Source organism: Carex rostrata, chromosome 4, assembly GCF_964058835.1.
Source record: "Carex rostrata chromosome 4, lpCarRost1.2, whole genome shotgun sequence".
Taxonomy (NCBI): Eukaryota; Viridiplantae; Streptophyta; class Magnoliopsida; order Poales; family Cyperaceae; genus Carex; species Carex rostrata.
In genome coordinates, this window is record NC_135921.1 from 11,978,688 (window position 1) to 11,994,604 (window position 15,917).

Genomic DNA, 15,917 nt, shown 5'->3' on the forward strand with positions numbered 1-15,917 from the left:
TTTCCTCTCTATTTCATGATAGTAAAAAATTGTAAAATATAAATACCGATCCAACAACATGTTGCGCGCTTGTTCATGTGTATGTTAAAGATAAAAATATGGTTTCAATATCCCGTTCTTATGTTTCAATGTAATAATGCTTACGTGTCAAGTGAGTCATCTTCTGCTGTAAAATCTTCATAGAATTCATATCACCTAAGGTAACTCAAACTTTGAGTTTAGATCTAGACCATTTGATTTTCTTTAACACAAATATTAAAAGAGTCTAGTGTATTTTACCTCGAGCTGAATTAACTTGAATTCTGATCGAACAATCCGAATCTAAATTCTAAATTTGAGTTACGTTCAAGGATCCGGACTCTTTAATTTATAATGAGTCCGTTTCAATTGTACTCAGTCAGATAATCTGAGGGATGTGAACTCCCTAGTCAAATGAACGCTCAGCAAAAGGTACCAATTTAATTACCAAAACCAGTAATAACTTTTTATAGCTAACAAATCAGAAAGCACTTGACAAGCATCAATTAATCATTAATATCCCCTTTTAATACTTCTTGCCTTTAACAATATCATATATTAAGACCTCGTTTCCAACAACCCGGCCACATAGTAGCGCCATAGAAGAAATCGTGCACTTTCCCAGTTAAACTATGACAAATTTGCAAGATAACATCAAGCTAGGGCTGTATAAAAAGCTCGCGACTCGTGAGTTACTCAAACTCAGCTCGGTAACGAACTCGCTAACAACTCGTTCGTTTAAAATTCGAGTTATTCTGACTCGAGTTGAGTAACTCGTGAGTTAAACGAGTTGAGTTTGAGTTGGACTGAACTCGCTCGTTACAACTCGTGACTCGTTTGATTGATGATTTTCTTCATAATTTTTGACCTATTTTATTTTCCCAACTAGATGTGACTGACTCAAGTTGACCCAATTCATTTCATTTAATCATTTTGTTGTGAATTGTTTGTTAATTCAATATTTACTTCTCATATTATTACATAACAACAATCATAAGTTCAAATGTTCAACATTTCAACACCTTAAACGAGTTGACTCACGAGTCACGAGCCAACTCGAGTTACTCGCGAGTTGAATTCGAGTCAGCGAGCCAGCTCGGCTCAATAATCTCAACTCGAGTCAACTCGACTCACTATCTTTCGAGTTGAATTCGAGTTGTCCATAACTCGAGCTAACTCGGCTCGTTAGCAGCCCTATAAACCATAATTAAAAAAAAAAGATTTTTATAAAACTAATATGATTATTTTTTTATTACAAAAATCATAAGAACCGAAATGTCATTTTGATTCCGAATTTTTTTTTTTTTGGTGGGACCGAAATGACAATTCGATCCTAGGTATTTTTACAATTTTTCAACGTATTTTTTTCTCGAAATCTGTGAAAACAACTGGGATCAAAATGACAATTTGGTCCAAAATAAAAATAACAGGACCAAAATGGCATTTCGTTTCTTATAATTTTTGAAAAAAAAAATAATCATGTTAGTTTTAGAGAAATTTTTTTTTTCTAATTATGGTTTATTAAAGAAATTCTCGAAGGCCAGGAGGCTCACAGGCTGGTTTATAACAAAATAATTCGGCCTTCGGGGCCTCTGGCCGTAATCCATCCCTTGTAGAAGATCGCATCAAGGATCTATTTTGACTGTGTTACCTCATCTGAAATCCTATCATTCACATTCTTCGGCCCACGTGTGACACGTCACTCTTGGATTTTTTTTTTTTCCTTTTTTCTTTTGATGAAGTTGGATTTTTTTTCCTATAACTGGCCAGAGAAACCGAATCGTCTGCCCCCGGGGTGCAGAAAATTTCTGCCCCCAGAGTCACTGCGAGGTGGGACCGGTTACTGTTTAAGGGTTTAACTATTGTTACTGTTTTTAAATGGGGCCCCACCTGTAGAGACTCTGGGGGCAGGAATTTCCTGGCCCCCGGGGGGCAGACAATTCGGTCTCCTGGCCAGAAGCTGCCGAGTGTGTCACTCTTGGAGCTTATAAGCATAGTGACAAATGAATTATTCGGATTCGGTTCCGCGGAGACAAAAATTCATAATTAAGGTATAATTCGGAATTATTTATAAATTTTGAAATTTATATTAATAAAACAGATTTCCCTTCCAAAAAAAAAATTTAGAAATAGAATCAAATTATAAGACAATAACTATAGCATATCATCAAAAGTTAACTTTTATTCCCGAATTTTTAAAAAATACCTATTAAAACAATTAATTTAATAAAAATAACCACATTCTGACCGGAATTTTAAAAATACCCGACCCGCTAAAAAAATCCGCGACCCAGATTAAAAAGCGCGCAACTTGTTGTCGGATCGGTATTTATATTTTACATTTTTACTATCATGAAATAGAGAGGAAATATTTTTTTTATCTTTTCATGTGCAAGAATATAATTTAATTTAATGGCATATAGGACGAGCAAATGACGACATGATCTGACACTTGTTCACTTAACAAAAATAATTAAGTTGAGAATTAACTTATAATTTAGTGGCAAAAGCCAATATTCAAAATCTTTGTGGATAATAAAATTTAGAAGGTTTGATCTTTATTTTTTTTCTTCAAAAAAATAGCTAAAGTTCATTAGTTTAAAATAATAATAATAATAATAATTGTGACAATATTTTGGTACAAAATTCCCCCCGCTTTCATAAAAGTATATTATTCTTGTTCTAAGCTTGTAAACAATTTTTTTTTTATTAGCCGATAACGTTGGAGCTAGAAGTTGTTGCCAAGCAGCTTCCTCCTGATAAGACTAAGTCTGTGTGGGCCCTCTGTTCTGGTGTTCCTACAGACGGTTGGTGGCTCAAGAAATCCAGTAAACCATAAATCAAACTACTACGTTTTTTAAAAATTTCGAATTTTGATGCAACCACATTTCTGCGGACCTTCGAATTTGTCAAGTCCCTCTAAGATAAATGTGCACAAAACCCCTCTCCCGTTTATTGCAAAATCACACTATTTTGTTGAGTCCCTCTAAGATTTTGTCCGTAATGGCAGTGCGTAAAACCTCTCTCCCGTTTATTAAGACTGGAGAGAATAATACTCAATAGCTCCAGCGTGTTAGTTATGACTGGAGAGAATAATACTTAATTAGATCAGCGTGATCTGGTTCGTTACTTTCGTACTGCCACGTCATTCTCGCTGCGTACTGTGTACAGTTTGTCGGCGTAATGTCGTCGCTCAACTGATAATAATACATTAACTCTTAGTTCAGTTTCTAGGAAATCGCCATTATTCGTGTCATATTATCCCATGGTCTTGAAAACAAATCGGCTCTTATTCCGCAGCCGTTCTAACTTTGGGTGCGTTTGAATAGAACAAGAATAGCACTTTTTTTTTAGCTATTCGATGTTTGAATAAAGTAAGAATAACATTAGTTTACTATTTTTTGTTTGTCTTATATGAATTAATTCACTATTCTATTAATTCAACCAAAAGTTGAATTAGCTACTATTTTCAAATTTGAGATTAACTTAATTCTTGTTCTATTTCTTGTTTCATCCAAACGTATCTGTAGAGACTAGAGAGTCGTGCATAGAGTGGAAAAAAATGTGTCGAACCAGACCGGACCGTTTGATAAACACTAATACTACTGCACGTTAGATTACAAAGTTATTACTAATTTAATACTTCAATTTTGCACATTTTAAATATTCTGTTTTAATTTGAAAAGAAATCGAAAAGATAATCAAATAAATTAACTTGTTGAAATTTAATCTAGACTTTAAATTAATTTATTGACAATTATTTTCTTAATAAAAAAAATCAATTTGCAGGCCGAAGAATTATAGCAAAAAATATAAATGGAAATTCAGACTTCAAGCATACAAAACTTTTGATATAAAATTTTGATTTCTTATTATGACTCCATTCCGGAAAATTTACAAAAAGATCTACGTGAGTTACCAAGCATAGTCCATAATGACCGTTTTTTAATAAAAGAAAAATCATCTGAAGTCAAGTTTAAAATTTCTTATTTTCAACAGTTATGTATTTTTGTTTTATTTGAAATTGAATATGCATTTCAATAGAATTTAAAATCACATTAACAATTAAATACAATTAATTAATATTAATTTATGCTATTCAACAATTTAATTTTCACATTCTAATAATTCTATTTGAATTTGAAAATCAAATTCAAATATTAATTTGAAAATTAAATTCAACAACTTTGGAAATTAAAGATCAGGTTAAAGTTACAAACAGAATTTTTGCAATGTTCCCATCTCACCAGTCTATCTTATCATATTTTGACTAGTCAGAGAGACCATAGGACTATCTTATCAAATTCAAATATTAATTTGAAAATTAAATTCAACCACTTTGGAAATTAAAGATGAGGTTAAAGTTACAAACAGAATTTTTGCAATGTTCACTTCTCTCCAGTCTATCTTATCATATTTTGACTAAGAGACCATATATGACTATCTTATCAAATGCAAATATTAATTTGAAAATTAAATTCAACCACTTCGGAAATTAAAGATCAGGTTAAAGTTACAAACAGAATTTTTGCAATGTTCACATAGGACTATCTTATCAAATTCAAATATTAATTTGAAAATTAAATTCAACCACTTTGGAAATTAAAGATCAGGTTAAAGTTACAAACAAAATTTTTGCAATGTTCACTTCTCTGCAGTCTATCTAATCATATTTTGAACAGTCTATCTTATCATATTTAATCATATTTTGACCAGTTAGGGAGACCATCGGACCATGGATTCAAATTTGTTCATTTTCTCAAGAAAAGGAGCAACCTTCTATTTTTCAATCTGAACTGTTTAAAATCGATCGCACGGCTTCTATTACATCTGATTCATTTTAATAGATTATATTGATATAAAAACAAATTGAAACCGTTTAATTAATTTTAAACTGTTCGGATTAAAGAATAAGAAGGTATTCCTTTTCTCGAGAAAAGGAGCAGATTTAAATCTATCGGACCATGTGGATCGGTCCCTACATGCTGAACACTTTTAGGGCATGTTCGGATGTAATTCCGAAAATACTATTCACGTGGGAAAAAAAAAATTCACTCAGACTGAATTTTTTTGTCCCACATAAACAGTAAATTTTAGTTCAAACTTTTTCTATTTCCATTCCTATTCCCAATCCTACTGTGCAGCCGAACATGGCCTTACGCTATAAAAAAGGGAACCAACCGGTCCATCATGTCAAACACACGGTTACATCCTTAATCCTCCTCTTTCTAAACGCTTCAGAATTGAACAGCCATGGCTTCGAAGCACAGCAAAGAACCTCTCGTCCCCTCGTATCCAAATGTCAACTCAGACATCTCCTTTCCCTCCATTATCGCTCTCTTCATCTCCATCGGTGCTTTCCTTCTCACTGAACCCCTCTTATCATACTCCACTTTAAACCCTCAAAGCTCAATCATCAACTTGTTGATTCCACTGCTCCTTTTTATCCTAGTTCCGGCCACCTTCTTCACAGGCATGGGACTACTGATCATCAAAGCGGCCGTACCCTCCGACTCTCCACGTGGCGAAATCTACGCCGATCAAATCAATCAATTGGCGAAAATCACTGTGGCGATGGCTCTGGCGAGTCTCCTTGCGGGAGTGGCAATTGGGGTTTATGTTGTGTGGCCAGAAGCGGTCGACGCTTGGTGGTTTGGATGGTAGCGATTCTAGTCTGATATAGTCATAGATCTGATATTTTATTTTGCTGTCAGAGTGTCAGAGACGAGTATCTTGTTTGTCTTCAATAATTTGCGGCCCTTTCTGACTTTCTGTGGATGAAAGCAGAGGGGATCCGATCGACGAGGTAAAGAAGCAAGAGAAAAGGTAACGTCCCCCCATGTCCAGTCCCCGTAAAATCCCCGCAGCTATTTTATCCACTCTCTTATCCACTATCTAACAGAATTCTAACGGTACGGATACGACCTTTTATAAACTTCTGATCCCATCTCTTCATTTAAAAAAACCGATTAGAAAAGGCTGAAAAAGAAAAAAAAAAAACGAAGGACTGCTCCGATCAACCTCCCCACGGCGAGATCTTCGCGCCGCCGCCGTGTTCGCACCGGAGGCTCCAGCGCAGATCACCTCCGTGGCCTCCGTTCCGATCTCTCTCTCCTTCCTCTACAAATTTAGCGATCTCCCTCTCCTCGCTCGCGCCGCCGTTGCCGTGTTCGCACTGGAGGCTCCAGCGCAGATCACCTCCGTCGCCTCCACTCCGATCTCTCTCTCCTTCCTCTACAGATTTAGCGATCTCCCTCTCCTCACTCGCGCCGCCGCCGCCTTCCCACCGGAGGCACCAATACCAGCACAGAGGCACACATGTAAATTTGCTTTTTAATGAAATATGAACGACTTGTAAAATAGGAGATGTTTTATATGTTAATTGTGTCTATTTGTGGAATGCTTGTAGCACGGTAATTAATTTTTTTCATATTTTGTTTATTTTCTTTTGTATTTGTTTGTTGCCTTACTGTTGCAATATATCTAATTTGCTTCATGAATTAATGCCAAAGGAAATGTGTGGGTTTCATTTCATAAAACTATCTAAATCTTTGTAAATTAATTTATTGTGGGGGGATGAGTGGACTGAGGGATTTTTGTTTTGTCTCTACTGGAGAGGTGCTTGAGTCCTTAATTTACTGGTAAAATTTACCTAAATCCTTGAAAATTAATATGGCAGTTGTGAACAACAACATCAGAGCTCAGATTTACACCATCAGCTCCTTCAATGACCAAGATGGCTGAGCTGACTGGTCATATCTCCCGTGTTCATGGCTCAGGTATATACACTTTTGCAATTTTTACTTGCATTTATATACTTAATTATTTGTTATATTTAATTTTAGCCTACTGCTCATTCTAGATCATTTATTCATAAGTTTGTTGGGTGTGTAATTGAAAATCTGTAAATATGGTTGTGAGTTGTATCAAGTATTTTCATAGTTTAAATTGCATATCACCTCTTAAGTTGGCCTTCCTTCAAACAATTTTTTTGCCAAGATTTATATTACAAGATATTTGATTAATTGAAATCAGGCTTGTCAGAATTCATTGGCAATTGTGCAAGTTTCAAGGCAACTACTGGTCAAAACATCTGTTGATCATGAAAGAGGACAATCAGGTACCTATTAGTAACTAATTTGCTAATTAGTCTTTTTATTTTTTGCATTTTTTATTAAGATCTTGACACTGACAAGGTCTCTCTCTCAGTTCTCGCTTGGTTTATAGTATCAAGTACAAATGTTTACAGAATTATGTGAAGAAGTTTACAGATACTTTGACTTGTTACTGAGCTCTTGAGTAAAGCATAATACTTTGTATTTATTTGATCTGAGGGTATAAAAAGATCATATCAAATACAATGATGGTATTATGTCAGGATTACGACTTCCTACTTGCTAACCTTAGAGGCTCAGTTTGGTACCTTTAGGCCATTTTTTTTTCTTTTGCGATGGAATTATTAAAACCTAGCAAATGTTAGAAGGTTTCAGACCTTAATTTATTTTAAATTGTTTCTGGTGACACTTGTACTTTACTGGTAAGAGTCAGCATTGCACATTCTGTTTTTTCTGTTTTCATTTGTAGAATCCTTATAGGACAAATAAACAAAACACTTACAAAAGAGCCAAAGCTGCTTTACACCTGACAGGTGAATGTTTTGCAGTAGACTATGTCTATGGGCCTAATATGCTCAAATCTTATATTGTTAGAAATACCAAATGCTTCAAAAATTTACATAGCATAAGAAAGTTACTGTTTCATTTGCTCAAAATGGGAGTTAAAAGTACCCATATCAAAATTTCTCAAGTGCTCCAGAGCATTTCGTTAACTCAACTAATATGTTTGTAGATTTTAAAATATCATTACTAGAAAAGGGAAAAGTTGTCAACAAAATGGTGTATATACTTTTTGATCAAATTGAAATGGATCTAACAGTTGGTGTAGTTTGCATTCTTGAAAAAAAGTTGGACTTTGATTTATAATTCAAGAAAATAAAAATTTCAGCTGTGTTTTGAAATGCAGCTGGTTAGAAATTTACTATTTAAAATGTTTACTCTTCGATTGAGGAAGCATGAGAAATTGAAGAAGCTGGATCAACCAGAGTACATCACAAAAGCCCAAGGCACTGTAAATAACAAAGAGGGATGGACTGGTTCATTCAATTGCGATCAGGTAGTTAAAATCAGTGGCTTAATAGTGCTTATTAGTCACAAAATTCTCTTTTTAACAGTATATGGCATGCAATTAGTGCCATGTTATTGGGTCATGAGACGCTAAAAGGAATTGATTAAGGTTTTTGAGACCTTTGTAAACATGTGCAGTTTTTCTTATCAGTGAATGCATATCATTTGACTGTGACCTTGTCAGTACATTTTGCATAACCTTTGTAAACATGTGAAGCCCGATAAGATGTACTACAAGAATTATGGTTAAGGGGCTGATTGGCAACCCTTATTATTGCACTAAATTATGAAGTTGTGATGGAGTATATAGAGTAGACTCAGGTGTTCTTAAGCTCACCAAGTCGTCTTTTATACTAAACTCATTGGTTTTTTGTCCTTTTTATGATTTGTTATAATCTTTATTGTTGGTTGGATGACAGCTCTTGCAGGGAGTCTATTTCCAGTGATGGATAGTTCTTCTTCCAACTTCTCTGATTATATGACTCTCTTTTCTCGAGTTGTACCAATGAGTTTTCCTTTAATAATCTCAACCTGAGCTGATTGTTATAATTTAAGGTTTATATAGCACAAAGCTTCTCAATTGTTAGTTGTATTCTTTTTCCTTTTTCAGGGCTCAGACACATACACTATAGGCAATCTGTACATTGAGCCAGCATTTATCTCTAACAGGTCTCTCTATTACATTCAACCATCCTGCCTTTCTAATTCTTCAAGCAAAGCTACAATCAATTACCAAGGGGTGTCCTTTACTATAGGTCTGGTTGTACTCTTTTTGTTATAATTCTTTGGTTTACCAAATAACCTTTTTTTCATCTATTTTGCTTAAACTAAATTATATTACTTTTGTGTTGCTTAGTCTTCTGTAGAGATTTGAGAGGATAGAAGGATTGAAATAGTTATAGTATGTTTTCTTTTATTTGTTTGTATTATGAAGCTAAATGCTTTCTGTTGTACTTTATTAATTGTGTGTACTTTCTTATTGTGTTTTTGCTTGATTATAGATAGAACTCTGATATTCATTGGCTTGTTGTTTAATTGAGGGTATATTATCATTTCAAGGCAGTTTATTTCAAAATTTAAAGAAAAAAGTTCGTTTTGTGCTGGTACAAACTCTCAATCCTGATGATATATGAAAAGAAGTGTTATGTATTAGATTTAGAGTATTTAAATAAACAGTTTACAGTGTTATGCGATAAGGTTTAAAGAATTCAAAATAATTGGAAGTAGTATTTAGATGTAAAATAAAAAAATTGAATTTTTTTTACCTATTTATAGTATTCAATAAAACTGTCTAAAGAGTTATATGATAATGTTTATAGAATTAAAAAATATATATAATTGAATTTTTTTTACTGGTTTGTAGTATTTAACGAAAATGTTTACAGAGTTATGTGATAAGGTTTATAGAATTCAAAACAATTGGAAGTAGTATCTAGATGCAATTTAAAAAAAAACACAAATTTGAATGTTTTTTATCACTTTAACCACTTTAACTACTTTAACCACTTTTAGTTGTTTTGTACTCACTCTACATGATATGTGCTCAACCTCTGCCTTGATTCGCCTCATATTACTAGTTTTATGTTTTGTACTCCACAGAAATGAGAATGTTTTATGTTGACAGGATTCGTTGAATTAGTTTATAGGATTTAGTATTGAAGTTTACCGAATTTGCTCCATTAGTTTACAGGATCTTTGAAAATATCTGGGGGATTTTTGGAGGACTGGAGTTGGGGGATCTTTGAAAGGTAACGTCCCCCGAGCTATAGTCCTCCGAAAATCCCCGTGTATAAAAACCTTCCATTTTTAGCTTAGTTCTGACGTGCTTTCAACTGCAATAATTCCAAGTACAATATGTATGTTGACAGGATATTATGTGTATGTTTACAGGATACTATGTGTATGTTCACAGGATAATATGTGTATGTTCACATGATAATATGTGTGTATGTTTACAGGATACTATGTGTATCTAGAAGGAGATTTGAAAAAAAAAATTTGGAAAAAAAAATTTGAATTCTTTTTTACATTTTTAAAAAATAAAATTTGAAAAATAAAATAAAATATTGAAAAAATTTAAAAATTGAATTTTTTTTTACCGGTTTATAGGATTAAACGAAACTATTTACATAGTTATGTAGTAAGGTTTACAGAATTCAAAATAATTAAAAGTAATATCTAGAATAAACAAAAAAATTTGAAAAGAAATTTTGAAAGAAAATTCCGAATAAAAATTTTGAAAATAAATTTTGGAAAATAAAAATTCCGAATAAAAAGTTCGAATATAAATTTTTGAAAAAAAAAATTTGAAACAAAAAATTTGAAAAAAAAATTTGAAAAAAAAATTTGAAAAAAAAATTTGAGAAAAAAAATCGAATATTTTTAAAATATTTTTGTTTACAAAGTTTTAATGTAGTCATGGTTAGTTTTTAGTTTTGAAAAGCTGTTAGAGATCTTCTAGATGTGGTCCTGGTTAAAGGTTTAAAAGTGGTCCCAAACAAAGTAGTTAAAGTGGTTAAAGTGGTGGTTAAAGTGGTAGTTAAAGTGAAAATTAAAGTGGAAGTTATTGGGACCACACAGAATTGAAAGTTTTATGTTGACAGGATTTGTTGAATTAGTTTATAGGATTTAGTATTGATGTTTACAGGATTTAGTATTGATGTTTACAGAATTAGTTGGGAGATTTTTGGGGGACTGGAGTTGGGGGACTGTTAGCTGCTTCCAAGAAGCAATGGGGCGCTTCTTAATTTTGCGTTAGGCAGATCGTTTTTTTACCAAATCTCAGTGATTGTCGCTGGATTTGTGTCACCACGATCCGAAGGAGGGATCGCGTAAATTGTTGAAGTTCGAAAGTAATTTCTTTAATTTTGAAATTTAAATTGAATCAGTGAGGGTTTAGGGGAAATAAATCTGCTGTTATGCTGATCTTAACGTTCAAAGTTTTTCATGAGTAAATCGCAAGGAAGGTTAACGGTTGAGATTGGAATAACAGGTTCCTGGTATTTTTTATAGAATAACAGATTTATTTCCGGGTTTAGGTTCGGTGTAATTTGAGTCAAGTACTTGGGAAGTTCCTCTTTCGGGATATCCTGCAAATTTGTCAGTTTTGTTGGTTACTTGGCCAAGGAGATTTAGTGCTTGCTGTAGGGCTGCTAACGAGCCGAGTTAGCTCGAGTTATGGACAACTCGAATTCAACTCGAAAGATAGTGAGTCGAGTTGACTCGAGTTGAGATTATTGAGCCGAGCTGGCTCGCTGACTCGAATTCAACTTGCGAGTAACTCGAGTTGGCTCGTGACTCGTGAGTCAACTCGTTTAAGGTGTTGAAATGTTGAACATTTGAACTTATGATTGTTGTTATGTAATAAAATGAGAAGTAAATATTGAATTAACAAACAATTCACAACAAAATGATTAAATTAAATGAATTGGGTCAACTTGAGTCAGTCACATCTAGTTGGGAAAATAAAATAGGTCAAAAATTATGAAGAAAATCATCAATCAAACGAGTCACGAGTTGTAACGAGCGAGTTCAGTCCAACTCAAACTCAACTCGTTTAACTCACGAGTTACTCAACTCGAGTCAGAATAACTCGAATTTTAAACGAACGAGTTGTTAGCGAGTTCATTACCGAGCTGAGTTTGAGTAACTCACGAGTCGCGAGCTTTTTATACAGCCCTACTCACAGCCGTCGTAAGAGGAAAACTGAAATAAATCTGCTGTTATTCCAATAGAATAACAGGTCCTGTTATTCCGATCCTAACCATTGAACTTCATCAAAATTCGTGCATAAAAAGTTTTGGTGAATTGTCTAGCAGCCGTCTGGAATTATGCATGAATTTTGGTGAATTGTACAATTTTTATTACGAATTTTGATGTATCTTTGTGCACATTTTATATAAGGGTTGTGCGTTGTGTCAATTTTCGACTGTTTTTCTCAAAATCATATACAAATTAAATGATTGGATCAAGTAAAATTCATATAGAAATTCAAACTTGTACATGGTATATTTGTTCTAACATATTAAATTTTGTGCAAATTATACATGATACGCATGAAAATTCGCTAGACAGCTCTTTTTATAAATAATTCTATATTAATGTAGTTCATTTTTAAACAACCTAAAAAATATATAGACATCGTATAGCAAATACACTTATCTGACTCCATACTTCTCCGAAACGCTATCCTCTGCAGAGGTTTTACTTGCGGTACTGTGCGGTGGTTTTGATCTGGTCCGTTCGTTTCGGATCGGACGGGCTGGGTTAAGGGTTCACCAAATTTTGAGTTTTTTTAAAATTTAAGCAAGATCTGATCTGATCCGTCTGATTCAAAACGAACGGCCAGATCAAAATCACCGCACAGCACCGCAGGTAAAACCTCCGCAGAGGATACGCTCCCTACTTCTCCTTCCAGTTTTTCTCAAATTGTACTCCACATCTTCCTAAACATAAAATGAAATCAATAACTATGTAATCGACCCTTATAGCTCAAAATCTTACACAACATGGTTCTTAGTAAAACTCACAGAAGATCCGAAATCAGATGAAAAGCAAAGAAATCCAACATTCTTTCTTTTTTGAAAATAAAGATGGAGGAGAGTTCAAATGCACCCAAATTTTTGTGCACCAAAATACACCTTATCTTTTAAATCTTTTTTCTCCGTTTTCAAAGTTCAAATAGTCAATCCGAACCGTTAAATGCGATATATATATTAAGATGTGCTTGGAGACCAAATTTTACATTTTTTTGAAATTTTTTTACTATTTATTAAGTCACTTTGAAAATCGCTGATTTTACATTTTCTGGACCATTGGATCAGCGATTTTCAAAGTGGCTTAATAAATAGTAAAAAAATGTAAAATTTGGTCTCCAAGCACATCTTAATATATAGATCGTATCTAACGGTTCAGATTTACTATCCGGACTTTGAAAATGAAAAAAAAATGATAGGGTGCATTTGGGTGCACAAAAATTTGGATGCATTTGAACCCTCATCATAAAGATATGATAGAGAAAGAGGAGGCCCACATACTTCCCTCGAAAATGGAAACTGACAAGAACGGTCGGAATTCTTGTCCTAGATTGAGAATTCAATTACCGGTAGAATCAATCAAACCCGTTTATGGCCAGCTTACCTGTCCATTTGAGTCGCCATCCGTCTGTCCACTTAAGTGTGCGTTTGAATGAATCAAGGAATAGCTCATAATAACAGCTATTTTTTGGTTCGGAAGTGCCGTTAACCCAACATTTCATAGGAATAGCGGAATAGCAGCTCACCCGAGCTATTCTTCTGTTGAGAATAGCATTTTTTTTCATCCAAACGTGTTGTGTTGAGAATAGCTCGCCATAAATAGTAGCTATTCCTAAGTTAGCGCTATTCCTATGTCACCCAAACGCACTAATTATTTAGTTTTCTTTTTCTTTTTCTAATGTTTGAATGCACTAAAGAATAGCTAAAATAGCTACTGTTGAGAATAGCAGATTAAGAATAGCTAGAATAGCTACTATTTAAGAATAGCGCTAACTCAAAGCTATTTAGAATGTTGTTTGGATTGAACATTTAGAATAGCGATGGAGGGATTGAACATTTAAGAAAGTACGTTTGTTATTCTAACTTTTAGTAGGAATAGCAAGAACATCGCTATTCTCGTTGTTCTTATTGGATGAATCAGAACAGCACTATTCTCATTGTTCTTACATTTGGATGTAGCGAGAATAGCGCTGTTCCGATCCATTCAAACATACTCAATTGCTATTCGGAATAGTGATAATAGCGCTGTTCTCGCTATTCTCGCTATTCCTACAAAAGGTTGGAATAGCAATTGATGCTCTCTCAAATATTCAATCCTTTCATTGCTATTCTAAATATTCAATCCAAACAACATTTTCGCTATTCCGAATAGCACCACGTCAACACTATTCTCACACTCTTCTAAAAATCACTATTCTCATCTACTATTCTCAAATAGTAGCTATTCTAGCTATTCTAGAGTGCATCCAAACGTACCGAACTTAATAGATGAAATTGGACTTACTCTAAAAAAATTTGAAATCCATTCACTCTCTCGATTTTTATATAAGTACTTGATTAACTAATGGGTTTGGATCCGATTGGCTAATGAATTTGAACCCGATAAGATATTTGAATCCGATTTCTACCCCTCCCTGACAGAAATTCTGCATCCGCCCCTATTTATGCATCAGTATTAGCATGGGTGAATGTGAAGTTAGTTGTTATAATCTATAAAAAAAAATTATTCTCTATCTTGTGTTTCCAATAACAAAATATTTTTATATTTTATTCAATTTTATAATATATCCCCGTCACAACGTATAGGTACGATACTAGTGTAGTCCTTATTGCTATAATATGTGGATCATATATTCTTAAATGACAGACAAAAAAATAAAAAAATTGCATCGGTTACTGGATTTGTATTCTTAAATGATATTTAAAAAAAAATTAAAAGAACTCGAATATCTGATAATCAATTAAGAGAGATTTAGAAAAAAGAAAGTTAACAAAAAATAGAGAAATCATGATATCTACATGCAATGAGTACTTATCTATATAAATTTAGACTCTACACATAGTAAAACATTAAAATTATGCATAAAATAAATAAAAAAACATAATATTTGATTAGAGAACTAATGTTTAATTCAAAAAATCGTCTTATAATCACAACCAGATTAGAAAGCTTACGTGCTCAATATAATAATTGAGACAGGCGGCCTATTCATTTAATATTTCTAGTTAGTTCTTATACTTGTAGTACTAGTACGGTAACTAAAATAATGCCGTGATGTACATGTTTGGATGGTATGAGAATAGTGTTATTCTCATAATAACAGTGTTATTTTAAATCAAGTGCATCCAAACAACTACACTTGCTATTCTGAATAAGCAGAACACCGCTATTCTGCTGTTCCAACAAAAATTATGAATAGCGACTGTTGCAAAGAGTACATCCAAACAACATTTTAGTTATTCCAAATAGCTTGAGTTAGCACTATTATCTTACCATGCTATTTTTATTTGTTATTCCCAATATAGTAGCTATTCTCGTTATTTTAGAGTGCATCCAAACACACTAATTGTTTAATTCAGTTATTGTCTGTATATAACTTTTTCTTGATTAATATATGTTGGCTTTCAGCCAACCTTTAAAAAAAAAAAAAAAAAATTCAGTTGTTGAGTCGGGGAATACAATATCCATTTAGGCGCCACTGCATTTTTTTTTTCTGAAAAATGTAATTTTATTTATAAATTTTACAGTGGTTGCAAATTAAACAAGTCATTATGTAAAAGCAAAAAAAAAAAAAATGTGTCCAACTGCGGCGCATTGAAAGTCTTCTAGCCGATTTTTTTATTTTTATCCAAAATTTAAATTAAATTTCAAAACTTAACCGGTTTGATTGTCATTTTCTAATTCTACCCAAACCGGTTAACCGTTAACCGGACCCTTTGAAATGGTTCGGTTTACCGTTAACCGGACCCAAACCATGGGTCCGGTTAACGATTAACCGGATTTGTTGGTCCGCTTAACCGTTAACCGAACCGAATTTTTTTTTTTTTTTTTTTTTTTTTTTTTTTTTTAAACAGAAAATTTAAAAAAAAAATTTCTATTGAAAATAAACATGAAAATTCGTATTTAGATTTATCAAATTTACACCAAAAATTTACATATTTAGATTTATTAAATATTCGT

General features: G+C 33.3%; 1 long non-coding RNA gene across 1 annotated transcript; it reads left to right on the top strand.

Annotated features, from left to right (window-relative positions):
- The first annotated feature begins 6,318 nt into the window (after positions 1–6,318).
- Positions 6,319–9,083, top strand: LOC144552430 (uncharacterized). Its single transcript, XR_013511139.1, has 3 exons — positions 6,319–6,431; positions 6,698–6,797; positions 7,054–9,083. It is a non-coding gene; the product is annotated as an uncharacterized LOC144552430 (long non-coding RNA).
- Positions 9,084–15,917: the final 6,834 nt, after the last annotated feature.